This window comes from Protopterus annectens, chromosome 12.part0 (genome assembly GCF_019279795.1).
Source record: "Protopterus annectens isolate FY-2018-M chromosome 12.part0, PAN1.0, whole genome shotgun sequence".
Lineage (NCBI taxonomy): Eukaryota > Metazoa > Chordata > Ceratodontiformes > Protopteridae > Protopterus > Protopterus annectens.
In genome coordinates this window covers 1266654714-1266671387 of record NC_056746.1, presented here as the reverse complement: position 1 = coordinate 1266671387, position 16674 = coordinate 1266654714, and the positions used below count along the sequence as shown (strand labels likewise).

General features: G+C 47.5%; 1 protein-coding gene across 5 annotated transcripts in view; it reads left to right on the top strand.

The window, feature by feature from the left end:
• SLC2A10 (solute carrier family 2 member 10) overlaps positions 1-16674 on the top strand; it is a 292177-nt gene that overhangs the window by 206587 nt on the left and 68916 nt on the right. The window lies entirely within an intron of this gene.

Sequence of the window (16674 nt, the reverse complement as noted above, 5' to 3'; positions counted from 1 at the left end):
TCCCAGGTTTTTGCCTGAGCTAGAGGAGTCCTGGATCCGGTCTCCCATTCGGGCTTCCCCTCATCGGCACTACAGACTGGTGTCGGTAACCTCTTCCTCCTGCCCCACCTGGAACCTTAGTGAAGCAGAGATGGATAGGATGTTGCAGAAGTTCATCCACACCCAAATCCAGATGGGAGTCTTGCCTGCCCTCACTCCCTCTGGAGCAGGGAGCTCGCAATCTTTCTTTACCCCGATTACTCCTTCTCCGAGCTGACCTTTGGTTTCGGAGCCCTTAGATCTGAGGCCCCTCGGTGTTGACGGGTTGGCACTGATGGTAACTTGTACCTAAATGCCAGCCATTGCCTTGAGCATGTCTGATCTGACCAGGTCGGATCCGAGATGTCTGAGCCGTAGCCTCAGCGTCAGATCCGAGGGGTTTCTGTTGGCTCTGAGTGTGTTGGAACAGTCTTTCCCTCAGCAACTCTGCTCCTGGAGTCTCGGCTCTGAATCCCCCTTCAGGTCCGAGGAGAACGGCTCCTACTGGCACTTTTCAGGATGTCTGTTCTCCTTTGGCCTCTGACATGGTGGAGAGGGTTCTCTCAATGTTGTTGAGACCCTTGACCATCTCGTCCTCGGACTCCGCCCCAACTCCCTCTGTTTTGGGTATGGCCCCGGCCATCCTACCATCTCAGGGACAGCCTGCTGCTGGTTTGCCTCATGAAGCTCCTGCTTGGGAGTAGCAGGATGTCAGTGTGTCCTCCCCAGAGATTTTCACTGAGGAGATCCCTCAGAAACAGATGTGCAAAAGGAGGCACTTGGACTCCTCACCGGAGTCCCTTCCCGAAGACACTGATGTGGAGGAAGGGGAAGGTTCCCCCGGTTACCACCCCGAGGATGTCTCCTTTGGAGACCTCATGGAACTCCTCCACCAAAGGGAGGGGGTGGTTTGCCCAAAAACCAACCCCGGATGATTCAGTGTTCCAGGAGGTACTCAGCACAGGCCCATCTACTTCCTGGGTGTCCCCTCCCACTGATCCCTTAGTAGATCATATAACATCTTGGGTATGGAAGGAACCGGATATGGTGGAGCCCATCCCAAAGTGCCCGAACAATGTTCTTAACCCTCCCATTGGATAGGACATATTGGAACAAAGGGTCCCCAGTTGAAGCCATGGTGGTGGCAGCTGCCACTAAAAAAGAGAGCTCTTCTGTCCATCCTCCTGACCGAGAGGCAAGGATGATGGATCGATTCAGGAAATGGGTGTACACTTCAACCAACTTCTCAGTAAGACCACTGAATTACATGGCGCATGTGATTCGGCTACAGCGAGACCTAGTAAAGGAGATCGCTGAGTCAACCCCTGAGTCCATGTTGGTGGGAGGCAAGAAGATGTTTACTGCTCAAATGGCCACTCTGAAGTCAGTCGCTCACACATCCATGTGTCTCCTTTTCCATGCTACTGAAGGAGCCGCTAGGGCTGCCTTTACAGGCGTTGCCATCAGGCGACATGCCTGGCTCCGGCTATGGCAGTTCCCGGATCCCTTTAAGGCGTCATTCACCAATGCCCTGTAAGATGGTTCCTCCCTGTTTGGGAAGTCTGTACGCGATACTTCGGTCCAGAGTGAGAAGGATGGGAAGACACTGTCTGCCGTAGGGATCTGCTTCTCCTCTCCTTAAAGATCCTTTTCTAGGAATCAGTGAGGGGCTAAGATGATGTGGTTCTGAAAGGCTCGGGTGTTTTCCTGGGACACTCAGGTCTCACCATCCCCTAGAGGTAGAGGGGTTATGATAGACGCCACCCTAGAGGGAGAGAAATTATGAGTCTCGAGAAATGTTCTCGGACAGACCTGGGCAGCAGCCCTAAAGGGCTGCCTGACTGCTCTTCCCTAGAGGCAGTTGGGGGCCAGTTATTGCTTTACCCAATAGAATAGGAGTCCATAACAACAGATCATTGGGTATTACAGATCATATCCAGGGACTATTCAATTCCATTCCTTGAACTACCCCTTCAACAGAAGCACCTCCCAGACATCCCACCCGCACAAAGGGAGGAAGCAGCTCTAGAAATAGAAAAGGTGCTTATAAAAGGAGTCATTCAAACTGTTCCCCCCTGACCAGTCCGGATCAGGCATTTATTCCAGGATGTTCGTGTTACACTGCTGCAGTCATTACACTTGGGTTATCCTGCCGTCAGGCGGTCTCACAGTCAGCCAGAGTTCCAAAGTTTTGGTCCGGCGTCGGTTGCTGTCTCTTCCTCCCTGATGTCAGTGCGCCAGGGGTATACAAGATGCATCCGAAGCCATTTTCTTCAGTCTTTCTTGCCGCGCGGTGCCTGAAGCAAAAGCAGTTCGCAAGTGCCAGTCAGCCAATTCCTGAGATTTTCGAAGTCGAATTTCAGATCCAAAGTCTTCAATAAAGCTAAGTACCCCATTGGGGAAACTTTTTTCGTGCCTCAGACCGATGTCAGAAAAAGTTAATAATTGTATTTCTTGTGGGAAGCAAATACCTCATAAGGACTTCCACTCTTACTGTATTCCATGCCTAGGCCCTGATCACGACGTCACTAGTTGTCGGTTTTGTGCCAAATTTAACAAACGCACTATAAAACGACGTTTTGATTTTGCTTTGCACTACTTTGGACGAAGGTTCAATTATACAATGCCGTCGGAGCAACCGACGACCGCAATTCATAAAAAACGCAAGGACAAGGATAAAGACAGGCATCCGAGGTCCAAAACCGACGATGAAGCCTCTTCTAGGCCAGTCGTCGGTTCTCAGTGAGGTGCTTTCGCAGCCCCTGACACCCACTACCTCAGAGCCACAGGCCGCCTCCGACTCCCACGTGGAGACAACTAGGCCTCTGGAAACTCAAGGTATTGGGCCTACGGAAACTAATCCCTCAGATGGGTCCGGAGCCGCTGAGCAGGCATCAGCTTCTGAGGGTTTTCAGACCTTCACAACTTACCATTAAAGCAACAGCCAAGACAAAAACACCATTAAAGACAAAGAAGCAAGTACAGCATTCTCCTGGACAGTCCTCCATGCCTAAGAAACAGATGCTCAAAATGCCCGAAGACCTCATTTCTCTAATCAGGGGTTCCCATCTCCCTCCTGTGAAAAGGCCTAGGCAGGATACAGACTATGATTCCTCTGAGCAGGATGTTATGTGATCCTATCTCGCCTACATTCTGAATGATGGGTTCGGAGCCGATCCCTCGGCTCCGACTCGGCACGCTTATGCCAAAGAGCGAAGTCTCTTATTGGCTGAGCTTACTATATCCCAGGATGCACCACTACCAGTCCCTCAGATCTCGTTTGCCGCTTCCCTGCGAAGACGTGGTCTCGAGCTGGCTGGGCTGAGTAGCTTTTATTAACTACTTTTCTGTCAGTTTTTTGCTGTTTTTTGGTCACAAAAGCTGTTTTAACGGCTATCGCTTCTTTGTGTACGCTTTGGATTGTGAAGATTGTTGTGTGATTGGGTTGAGTTTGTTTTCGGCCCCCCTTATATCCAGGGCCTTCCCAGACGGTCAACCTTTGAAAACCTTTCAGGGTCTCTAGTCTACAGTAGTTCAGACTTCCCTGTCATTTACAGCTAGTGTTTGTGTTAAACTTTAACTATAAACTTAGATTTATCACAAGCAAATCTATAGTTGTTTGAATTCCTGTCAAAGAATTATTTAACATCATGTCTCAAACCCCTAGGCCTTCGGGCTTTAAAAAATGTTCGAAATGTGGATGTTATGTGATCCTATCTCGCCTACATTCTGAATGATGGGTTCGGAGCCGATCCCTCGGCTCCGACTCGGCACGCTTATGCCAAAGAGCGAAGTCTCTTATTGGCTGAGCTTACTATATCCCAGGATGCACCACTACCAGTCCCCAGATCTCGCTTTGCCGCTTCCCTGCTAAGACGTGGTCTCGAGCTGGCTGGGCTGAGTAGCTTTATTAACTACTTTTCTGTCAGTTTTTGCTGTTTTTTGGTCACAAAAGCTGTTTTAACGGCTATCGCTTCTTTGTGTACGTTTGGATTGTGAAGATTGTTGTGTGTGATTGGGTTGAGTTTGTTTTCCCCCTTATATCCAGGGCCTTCCCAGGCGGTCAACCTTTGAAAACCTTTCAGGGTCTCTAGTCTACAGTAGTTCAGACTTCCCTGTCATTTACAGCTAGTGTTTGTGTTAAACTTTAACTATAAACTTAGATTTATCAAGCAAATCTATAGTTGTTTGAATTCCTGTCAAAGAATTGTTTAACATCATGTCTCAAACCGCTACGCCTTCGGGCTTTAAAAATGTTAAATGTGGTTTTAAGATGTCAATTACTGACGATCATTTGCTCTGTGTATATTGTCTAGGGGCAAAGCACTTGCAGGAGTCATGCAGCGTATGTCACGCTTTTTCCTCAAGGGTCCTCCAGGAGAGGAAAAATAAATTGATTCTTAAGGGGTTAATTAAACCCTCTTTGAAGAAGCCTTGGCATCCTCTCCGGCTCCTGCCAAAAAGAAAAGGGCTTCGGTTCCGACCAGTCCGTCGGATCCGACTGCCAAGAGACCTAGGCAGGCCTCTCCTTCGGCTCCAAAGACATCGGAGCCGAGGTCGGTCTGCCTCGATGCCACCAGTATCGACTCCTCTGGCTTCGGAGCCGATGGCTGGGGCATCGAGAGGCGGGTCACCTTCGGCGGCTCCACTGCTCTCGGAGCCGACAAGGGTCGCCCAGACACTTCCTCCTCGGCGCCGAAGTCTACCGGCACCGATGGAATCTGGTATGAGTATTCCCTCGGCGCCGATTCTCATCGAGTCGCCTCGAGCCGGTCCCCTAGTCCCTTGGGGCCGATGGAGAGGCCTTCTCGAACCCGTTCTGTTTCCTCTCGGTCTTGAGGATGTCGGATTCTGATATAGACAGGGTGCTCCAAAGACTGTTCCAGTCCCCAGTCTTCCAAAAATTTGTTTCGGTTCCGACCCAGTTGGCTTCGAGCCGATGACCATGGCCCACCCCATTGCCATTCCTCCTCTGACTGCCGGCTCCGTGAGCAGGTGCTGTTGGAGCCGGTGGAGATCTCAGGGTCGGCTCCGACCCTTACTCCAACCCGGGCCCTCGGGTCCGAGTTTGGTACGCTGGACTTCTTCGGCTGGACCCGAGGGTGATGTTTGGGACCTATGCTTTCGGTTCCGAGCCTCCCTCTCGGTGCTCGGCTGGGACTTCCGTCGACTATCATGGCTCGAGACCGGACACTCCCAGGATTCTGGGGTCCGGCTTTCAGGGCCATGAGGAGTGCCTTGGCCAAGTCCTCTTCGCCATCTCTCCGGTTTACCAGCACCTTCCTGGGCGTGGAGACTGGGTCTTTGGCAGTTCCCTGTCCGTAATCAGCGGAGCCCGAGGCCTGAGGTTACCCCAGTGGGGTTCCCTTCCTCCTGAGGGTTCTTGAGTTGTCTTCAGAGGAACCCCCAAGGAAGAGATCGTGCAAGAGGAAGCACGTGGACTCCCGAGTCTATTACATCGACACTGATATGGATGATGCGGAGGGGTCCCCGAAGTCGTCCTCGGATGATGTCTCATTTGCAGACATCTTAGAGATCCTCAAACAACGAGGCGGCTGGATATCCAAACCCCCTCTGCTGACGAATCAGTGCTCCTCAAGGCCTTTGGGGCGCAGCCCTCCGCCTCCTGGGTGTCTCCGCCTTCGGCGAGCTTCTGGATTTAGTTTGTCGGTGGGAACATCCAGATACCGTGGAACCAGTCCCTTCGTCCAAATAAATTTTTATCTGCTCCCCGAGAAGGAGTTCCTTACTAAAGGCGTGGCTGTAGATGCCATGGTGGTGGCATCTGCTACACAACAGGGCGTGGCAGAGGCTTCAACGTCTATCCATCCTCCTAATAAGGAGTCTAGGAGTATGGATAGGTACGGAAGCACCCTGACTTCAGCGGCCTTTACCTTAAGGTCTCTGAATTACTTGGCACATTTTACCAGGCTTCAGAGGGATCTGGTCAAGGAGTTGTCAGATTCCTCTCGGTAACCTATCTGAGCAGCTAGCCCAGTCGGTTAGCTCTCAGTTGGCTATCCTTACGTCAATTTCTAACTCGTCCATGAGGCTCATTTCCTATGCGGCCGAAGGGGCGGTAGAGCGGCAGGCACAGGCGTGGCTCTACGTGAGACAAGCCTGGCTCCGCTTGTGTCAGTTCGGAGGCCTTCAAGTCTTCCTTCCCGACGCTCCCTTTGATGGGTCCTCATTGTTTGGACCCAAGGTGAAAGACACCCTTACCGCTGTGAGCAAGAGGGAAAACGTTATCTGCCGAGGGGCCCGTTATTCCACTCCCTTCGGCCTTACCCAAGGCCAAAGGAGGGGGAAATGTGGTTCGAAAATCTCGCAAGTTTTTCTCCCAACAGCAGGAAGATTCCCGTCCAGAGGCAGAGGGCGGGAAATTTTTCAGGGAGACGCCGTCCCAGAGGCGGCAGAGGGCCCGCAATTCTGGAGACCGCGAGTCCTTTCGTGGCTCTTCAGCCTCCCACACATGAGGGATTGCCCGGCTGTGCTGCTCGAGCCAGTCGGGTGTCGTTGCCAAGCACCTAAAAGCCTGGGAGTCAATCACTCAGGACAGATGGGTGCTTCGGATCATTGCCGGAGGTTACACCATCCCATTCAAAGACTCACCCCTCCGTCCAAGAGAGAATCCGGACCCACCACCCAGTCAAAGGGAAATAGCAGCCGCAGAAGCTTTAAAGCTGCTAGAAAGGAGTCATCCAACCGGTCCCCACAGACCAGATCGGATCAGGAAATTACTCCAGGTTCTTTTAGTGCCAAAAGACAGGGGACCTGAGACCAATATTGGATCTCAGCAGACTGAACCAATCCGTCACGAAATCCAGATTCGAATGGTCACGTTACAATCCATTCTCCCGTTGTTGGAGAAGGATGTTTGGATGTGCTCCATAGACCTCAAGGACGCCTATTATCACATACCGATACATCAGGCGTCCAGAAGGTATCTGCGCTTCAGCCTGGGAGTCAGTCATTACCAATTTTGTGCTCTGCCCTTTGGTCTCACCACAGCCCCAGGGTGTTCACCAAGTGTTTGGCAGTAGTGACGGCTCACCTGAGAAGTCTTGGATTCCAAGTGTTTCCCTATCTCGACGACTGGCTCCTGACTGCCACCACCAGGCATCTACTAATGGACAACCTCAAAGCCACCATCTCCTGGGTGTTTCCTAGGGATTACATTCAATTGGTCAAAGTCTGTCTTGCTGCCCTCTCAACGCATAAAGTTTATAGGAGCAGAGATAGACTCAAGATTGATGCGTCTTTCTTCCTGCCGAAAGGATCCGAACTTTACAGGGCCAAGTTCAAGCTCTGATCTCGAGATCCAAAGCCCCAGCCAGGATGGTCCTACAGGTTTTAGGCTCAATGTCTGCCACGGTTCTTTTAGTTCCTCTAGCAAGATTACACATGAGGATTCTTCAGTGGCTCTTGTCAACTCAATGGTCCTTTCAGGATCTTCCCTCAATCATCACATCATGATTACGGACATATGCAAAAGGGACCTTTGCTGGTGGCTTCAGACATCCAACCTGGATCAGGGAAAACCCTTTGTTCTCCCCCCTCCGGTGGTTACCCTGACGACAGATGCCTCCCAGATAGGGTGGGGGGGGCATTGTCTGGGCAGGCTAGTTCAGGGCTCTTGGCTTCCGGAAGAAGCTCCTCTCCACATCAACGTGTTGGAGATGAGGGCTGTACTTCTATCCCTACAAGCCTTACACAAGTTTCTTCCTCAGGGCACCATCGCCATCCACACAGACAACATGTCGGTGGTCTGGTATCTGAACAAACAAGGAGGGACCAGATCGTATCCCCTTTGCAGAGAGGCCATGAGAGTGTGGGAATGGGCTGTAGCTACCAACCGCTTCTTGGTAGCGACCCACATCCCGGAAAGTCAAATGTATTGGCGGACAAATTAAGCAGGACAATTCTCTCTCCTCACGAATGGTCTCTAAACCGCACAGTAGCAGCTCAGGTTTTCAAGAGATGGGGACGTGCTGCGACCTATTTGCAACTCCACAAAACACCAAGTGCGAAGGTTCTTCTCCTTGATTCCACATCAGGAAGTACCAGCCATGGATGCTCTAGCACAACCTTGGCCAACAGGGCTACTTTATGCCTTTCCTCCAATTCCACTCCTTCCCAAAGTTATTCAAAAAGCTTCTCAACTAGGGTCTTCAATGATTCTGATTGCCCCATACTGGCCTCGTCAGATATGGTTTCCTTACCTGAAAAGCATGCAGTGGACGATCCGTGGACCTTAGACCTGATCCCGGATTTGCTAATCCATCAGTCGGGACATTGGCATCAGTACCTTCAATCTCTGAAATTGTCAGCTTGGCTCCTCCACTTCCAACCTTAGTTAGAAGCCACAAACTAGACCGGAAGTAGTTCACATTTTATCTTCGCCCACAAACCCACCACTAACAAATTGTACCTCAGTAAGTGGAAGAGGTTTGCTATCTGGGCCCAACTCAAGGGCTTAGACCCTATCACTGCTCCTGTCCCAGAGGTTTTGAAATTCTTAACATCCCTGTTTAATCAGGGATCTTCTGTCTCAACTATTAAAGTTCAACTAGCTGCTATCTCTAAATTCCATGAATCCACGGATCCTCCTTTGATGAGCAACAGACTATGCAAAACGTTCATTAAAGGTGCGAGTCTGTTAAGACCACCAGTTTTTCATCCTGCACCTCCGTGGGATCTTGATTTGGTACTTGCATTAACATCTCCCCTTTTGAACCGGCTGCTACATGCAATTAAAATATCTGTCTTGGAAAACGGCATTCTTAGTGGCTATTACTTCTGCAAGAAGAGTCTCAGAGCTGCAAGCCCTGTCTATTAAACCACCGTACTTGATTTTCCACAAGGATAGAGTATCACTTAGGCCTAATCCATCCTTTGTCCCAAAGGTCTGCTCTAGTTTCTGTCTTCAACAATCTCTAGAACTACCAGTTTTCTTTCCAAAATTCTCTAATGAAGCAGAATACACTCTCCATAAATTGGATGTTCACAGGCAATTACGCTTCTATTTAGACAGGACTCAGCAACTTCGTAAGTCAGACCAGTTGTTTGTGTCCTTCTCAGATAATAAATTGGGCCAAACCATCACAAAAGCTACAATCTCAAAATGGATCAGAGATTGCATAACTCAGGCCTATTCTTCTTCAAGTAAACACCTTACTTCATCTATCAAAGCTCATTCTGCCATAGCTACTGCTACTTCTATAGCCTTTCATTCCAAGCTCGCTATTTCGAAATTTGTGCTGCGGCTACTTGGTCCAACCGCACACTTTCATTTCCCACTACAAATTGGATGTGGCATCTAAAGGACGAGCATCATTTGGTTCCACGGTACTCAGGAGTGTTTTCCAGTGAGCCACCCAGGATTCAGGTGCTAGGGACGCTGTCCCATCATTCAGAATGTAGGCGAGATAGGATCACATAACATCTTTTAGTTATGTACTCACCATAACTTCAGATGTTTGGGATCCATCTCGCCTACATTCCTGATACCCACCCTCCTTCCCCCTGCCTTGCAGATCAGAAGAGATTGAACGGTTTTGAGTTCAACTGTTTTTATCTTGTTTCATCTGACGATGTTATATAAGCAGGGTATGCGTGTGTGCATGTATGCGGACAAACTAGATCTGGGGGACTGGTAGTGGTGCATCCTGGGATATAGTAAGCTCAGCCAATAAGAGACTTCGCTCTTTGGCATAAGCGTGCCGAGTCGGAGCCGAGGGATCGGCTCCGAACCCATCATTCAGAATGTAGGCGAGATGGATCCCAAACATCTGAAGTTATGGTGAGTACATAACTAAAAGTTTCCATTTCCTCTGATTCCTCTTCAGACCAGGGATACTCTCTACCCCCCTATGAGGACTCTGATGCTGAAGAATCTATCCCTTCAGCCTCTCCTCCTGAGGATTACTCTTTTGGGGAAACTTTACATACCATGAGGGAGCATTTCCATTGGGAAAGTCAGGATTATTCAGAATCCAAGAAAAGGCTCAGGGACGTCCTTTTACTGCCTCAACACAGGCCCCTTGCTATTCTGCCTGTGTTAGATATTGTGGATGATGTGTTCTCTGAATCCAGCTTATCTCCTGATTCTTTGCCCCCTGCACCAGCCAAACCAGATAGGTACTATAGAGTCCCTGACTCTCACAAGTTTCTTTATAAAAACCCTTCTGCTGACCCAGAAACCATTTCCCAGGGTCCCAAAGGGGTTAAGGCTTCCATTGCAAAAAATCCAGTCCCCTCTGATAGAGATTCTAGAGCAATGGATAGATGGGGGAAGAAAGTTTACACTTCTGCAACTTTATCAGTAAGGGCTTTAAATTGCCAGTTTCACATGCTTAAGTACCAACAATATTTAATGGCTCAGTTAAAACAGAAAATGCTTACAAGCTCAGAAGCTCCTGACTAGAAAGAAATGCAGGATTCATTGCTTGCAGTTGAACAAGTGGGAAAACATACTCTGCAATGTGGTTTTGATTCTTTAGAGGCCTCTTGTAGAGCCGCAGTTACAGGTTCTGTGATTCAAAGACATGCTTGGTTAAAAGAACAGAGTTTACCTGATCATGTTAAGCCAAAATTATTGGATGCTCCTTTACAGCATGATACATTGTTTGGTGTTAAGGCAGAAGAGGTGTTAAAGAAAATGGAGGATAAAGCTAAATCTATGCAATCAGTTAAAGATTTCTTACAGGTACAGCCACCTCGATTTAGCAGAAATTGGCCTACAAAGAATTGGTCCTTTCCAGTGTCAGACAGGCCACAGAGAGACAGATACAGATGCCCAAGAGGGAGATCTCAACCCCAAGGCTCTAACAGACAATGACAGTGGGGTACCTCAACCCCAAAAGGAGGTGAGGACAAATCTCAACCATACTGGAAACAGTCCCAATGACATTCCCGTTCGTACGCCAAGCACTTCCTTTTGGCAGCACCCTTAGGGGGAAAACTAGCACTTTTTTATCAAAATTGGCAAACAATCACCCAAGACAAATGGGTTCTGAAAATTGTGTCTCGAGGTTACAGGTTCCATTTTCTCACTTTACCAAGGCTAAAAGGAATGCCAAACCTGCCACAAAATCAATGGGCAGAGGCTCAAAAACAAATATCAGCCCTCATGGACATGAGAGCTATTCAAAAAGTACCACAACAGGAACAAGGACAAGGATTTTACTGAAGACTCTTCCTGGTCCCTGGAAAGGACAAAGCCTGGAGACCCATACTAGACCTTTCAACTCTAAATACTTACCTGGATGTTCCGAAATTCAAAATGTTGACACTACAGCAGCTTCTTCCCATGCTGGGCAAGAAGGCTTGGCTTGTTACTCTGGACCTCAAAGAGGCATACCTGCATGTCCCTATTGCAGAAGATACCTCAGATTCAAAGCTGGTACAATGCACTACCAATTCTCTGCACTACCCTTTGGCTTATCTACTGCGCCCAGAGTCTTTACAAAGTGCCTGGCACCAGTAATTGCATTTTGCAGACAAAAAGCAATTCAAATATATCCATACCTGGACGACTGCCTCATTCAAGCAGAGACAAAGGACATTCTTCTAAAGCATCTGGCGTTTGTAAAAAGATTGCTAATTTCTCTAGGGTACACAGTAAATGAAAAGAAGTCAAAACTAGTGCCCTCACAACAGATAATATTCCTGGGTGCCAGCTTAAATACAACGGCCCAGATGGCTTATCTCACGCCAGACAAACAAGGACAACTGACTCAATATTTTCAACTACTGGCAAAAAAGTCCCATCTCCCTGCAAGAAAAATTCTGCAGGCCCTGGGATTCATGGCATCCTGCATACTACTAATTCCATATGCCAGACTGCATATGTGGAAATTACAATGGTACCTAAAAAGTGTTTGGACTCAGCACTCTCACAGTTTAGAAGCAGTAATACCAATAATTCCCTGCCTACAACAGGAGTTTCGATGGTGGGCACAGGCATGTCACCTCAACAAGGGTCAGCCTTTCACTCTACCCACAGCCAGGCAGACACTAACAACAGATGCTTCGGACTACGCCTGGGGAGCACACATGGCAGGAAAATGTATTCAGGGCAAGTGGACCACAGACCAAATGCATCTTCACATCAATCAAAAAGAAGAGATGGCTGTTCAAAATGCCCTAACAGCTTTCAAGGACCTTCTGCATCCAGGACATTTATTATTAAAGACAGACAACACCACAGTAATATGGTACATAAACAAGCAAGGGGGCACTCATTCTTATCCCCTATGCAGGCAAGCCATGACTTTGTGGAACACATCTCTAACTTATCAAGTTCATCTGCAAGCACAATTCCTGCCAGGAAAGAAAAATACTCTGGCAGGTGACCTAAGCAGAAATATCATGGACCCTCACAAATGGAAACTGAATCCACAAATCTTCAGCATGGTAACGCAAAAATGGGGATGCCCAGACATAGATCTCTTTGCCTCCCCACTGAATTACCAACTACAAAAATTCTGCACAAGAACTTAGCACACACAAGCATGGAAAGTGGATGCTCTCTCGTTCAGCTGGAAAAGCCTAAAAGATTATGCCTCCGCACCACTGCCTCTCCTTTCAGAGGTACTCCTAAAAGCCAGACAAGAAAAACCACAGATGATCCTGATTGCTCCAGACTGGCACGCCAGCACTGGTACCCAATCTTAAAGAACTTAGCTCAAGGTCCACCATGGATTTTGCCTCAATTTTCACACCTTCTGACTCAACAAAACAATCTGATCCTGCACGGTCAGCTCAAAACCCTAAACCTGGCTGCATGGCAGATTCATTAGTCAAACAGGCAACACCTCTCTCTAAAGCTGTTATGGATGTCATTTTGGCGGCAAGGAGGCCTAGCACCAGGAAATCTTACTCAGAAAAATGGAAGAGATTCTGCGCCTGGAACCAGGCTCAAAGCCTTGACCCTCTTGTCCCAAACATTCCTCAGATTTTACAATACTTAACTGAGATGCTGGACAAAGGCCTATCCTTCTCATCAATTAAGATCCACGCCTCTGCCATTTCAGCACATTACAACACGGATCCTCCTTTATTCTCTCATCCCTTGCTAAGGCAGTACCTCAGAGGGGTTAAAAACATAAGACTGCCCCGGAGAGCACCAAAACCAACTTGGGACCTCAATTTTGTTTTGGAAAAACTGACCCTGCCACCTTTTGAGCCAGCCAATACAGCCGATCTAAAATTTTTATCATCAGGAAAAACGGAGTGCACAACAGTCTGAATAGCCAAAGCCTTAACGCAATTTAATAATCCACATAAAAACAGCGTTTTCGCTACTAAGAAAATGTAGCTTCATCAGAGGCAAACAAACACAGAAAAAGGCGCCAAACAAAATTTATACTAGTGGCAGCCTAATTAAAATCAGCTGGAAAATGTTACATCACTTCCTTGCATGACTAAAGTGTCAACAAATACATATTTCAAAAGCTGATTAAGCTAATGGCTACAACATCTTCAAACACAAGTTAATAAAAGTGCTATTTAAACATATAAACCTTAATTAATGAAGTATTAATATGTTATAAAAATATTATAAAAAACATTCTTAAAAAATTTTTTGTTTGTTGTTTAAAAAGTGTTTAACAAGATTTTTAACTTAAATTCATAATGCATGTTTTAAATTCGTTACCTATAGCAATTTTAGGTTTATGTATAACTGAAAAATATATATGTATATACACAAATCACACTGTATATAAAGACTGTTCTTTAACCAAACCTATGCAGTGGTTATAAAATCAAAATAATTAAGACAGTGTAATAAAATAAAACCAACTATTTGTTTTTATGTGGATTATTAAATTGCGTTAAGGCTTTGGCTATTCAGACTGTTGTGCACTCCGTTTTTCCTGTTTCTAAAGTTTGTCTATATTTCTTGATTTTAAAATTTTTATCATGGAAAACAGCTCTGCTCCTGGCAGTAACTTCAGCACGAAGAGTCTCAGAGCTACAGGCATTAATGGCAGTGGAACCTTTTATAATTTTTCATCAGGACAGGGTCTCTTTAAGGAAAAACGCTACCTTTATGCCAAAGGTGGTATCTAGTGTGGCTCTTAACCAAACCATCCATTTGCCAACTTTTTATCCAAACCCCCAGAATAAAGGGGAGAAACTTCTGCACTCTTTGGACATACACAGGCAGCTACGCTTCTGCTTGGACAAAACAAAAGCTTTCAGGAAAACTGAGCAAGTGTTTGTAGCATATGCTGCAGGATCACAGGGCAAGGCTATTTCAAAGCAGACTATCTCCAAATGGATAGGACACTGTATTCGTTACTGCTACACATAGCATGGGAAATCTGTCCCTAATAACATTAGGCCACACTCTACCAGAGCAACAGCCACTTCAACAGCCTTTCTCAGAGGAGTACCAACCAAGGAAATTTTGGAGGCTGCAACTTGGAGTTCAGTGCACACCTTTACCAAGCATTACCACTTGCCTCTTTACATCCAGAGCAGGATTTGCCACTGCAGTTCTGCAGGGCCTCATAGCCAATCCTAACTCTTTATAGACCAGCCACCCAACCTCAGCTTTGGGATTCTACCCGAGTGTAATGACTGCAGCAGTGTAACATGATGAACATAGTACAGTTTTGTACCTACCATAAATGTAGATGTTCGAGTGTTCACACTGCTGCAGTCCAGGTTACCCTCCCTCCATCCCCTCTGTCCTAGCTGGACTTATCTATACCTTTCTATCCTATACAACCTTTGTGGTGTATTTGCTTGTAACTGAAGGTATTGTTTTTATTTTATATATATGTTTTATTAGCAATATGTATTGCCTACCTACTTGGGGGCACCTGACATCTGGGGCAAGAAAAACTGAAGAAAATGGCGTCGGATACATCTTATATACCCCTGGCGCACTGATGTCAGGGAAGAAGCGACAGCAACTGATGCCGGACCAAGACTTTGGAACTCTGGCCGACTGCGGGACCGCCTGACGGCAGGATAACCCAAGTGTAATGACTGCAGCAGTGTGAACTCGAACATCTACATTTATGGTAGGTACAAAACTGTACTTTCTTTTTAGTACCAAAGAAATGGGGGACCCAAGACCCATTTTGTATCTATCCACCTTGAACCTGTCAGTTGCCAAGGCAAAATTCTGGATGGTCACACTTCAGTCCATTTTGCCCTTCCTGCAGGCAAATGACTGGATGTGCTCGATCAATTTCCAGGATGTGTACTAACAATCAAGATGAACAGGCACTCTCGGAGTTTTCTTCGCTTCTGCCTAGGAGCCAGTCATTATCAGTTCAGAGCCCTTCCCTTTGGTCTCACCACAGCTCCCAGGGTCTTCACCAAGGTGATGGCAGTAGTAGTGGCTCACCTGAGGCTTCAGGGTATTCATGTCTTCCCTTACCTGGATGACTGGCTCCTTGCTGCCCCTTCCAAGCATCAGTTTTGTCAAGCCAGGGATTATTTCCTCTCACTAGCACAGAGGCTGAGCATCACCATCAGTCTCAACAAGTCATCACAGACCCCTGTTCAGATCTTAGACTTCATTGTGGTTCAGTTAAACACTATCCAGACAAAAGTTTTCCTTACCCGAGACAGGATTCACAGCCTAAAGATACACATTCTTTATGTTCTTCAAGCCCAACCTATGACAGCAGAAGCAGTACTGAGGGTGTTGGGGTCTATAGTGGCCACGATCAACCTGCTACCCTTAGCGCACCTTCACATGCAGATTCTTCAGTGGACCCATGCCGTTCAATAGTCCTTATTAGATCTGCCATTGTCTCATCCTGTTCGAATCTTCCGAGTGTGCAGGGACTCTCTTCGGTGGTGGATTCATTCCCCAGATTTACTCAGGGGATGTCCCTTTCTCACATAATTTTCCAAGACCACTGTGACCACAGATGCCTTCCAGCTAGGGTGGGGAGGGCACTGCTCAGGAAGGACAGTTCAAGGCACGTGGTCCCCTTCCAAGACCAGTTTGCATATCAACGTCCTGGAGATGAGGGTGGTGCTTCTTGCATTGCAGGCTCTTCATGCCCATCTTCGTCTAGGGATGGTTGCTATCCAGACAGTGTCGGTGGTCTGGTACATCAGCAAACAGGGGGGAACCAGATCTTACCCCTGTTTGTCAAGAGCCCATGAGAGTGTGGGAATGAGCGATCTCCACAGGCCGTTTTCTGGAGACAACACACATTCTGGGACGGTCCAACATTCTAGCGGACAGGCTCAGCAAATCTATCCTGATGCCCTACAAGTGGTCTCTGAATATGTCAGTGGCAGAGCAGATTTTTCAAAAGTGGGGTTGGCCTTGCTGCGATCTTTTTGCATCTTCTTCCATCGCAAAATGCAGCAGTGTGTTCTTATCTCTGAACCCCCTCAGAGGGAAGCTCGCAGAGATGCTCTGATTCATGCTTGGCCTCCCGGTGTTCTTTATGCTTTTTCTCATCTGCCCTTAATATCAAAATTTCTTCAGAAAGCTCACAGGCTGGGGAGCTTTGTGATCCTCATTGCCCCATTCTGGCCTCGCCAAGTCTGGTTTCTGTCTCGATGGTCTCATCTAGTAGTTCCACCATGGATGGTGGATCTGGTTCCAGATCTCATTTCTCATCCCTTGGGGATTCCTCATCCAGACGTGAACAGTCTAAAGCTCACAGCTTG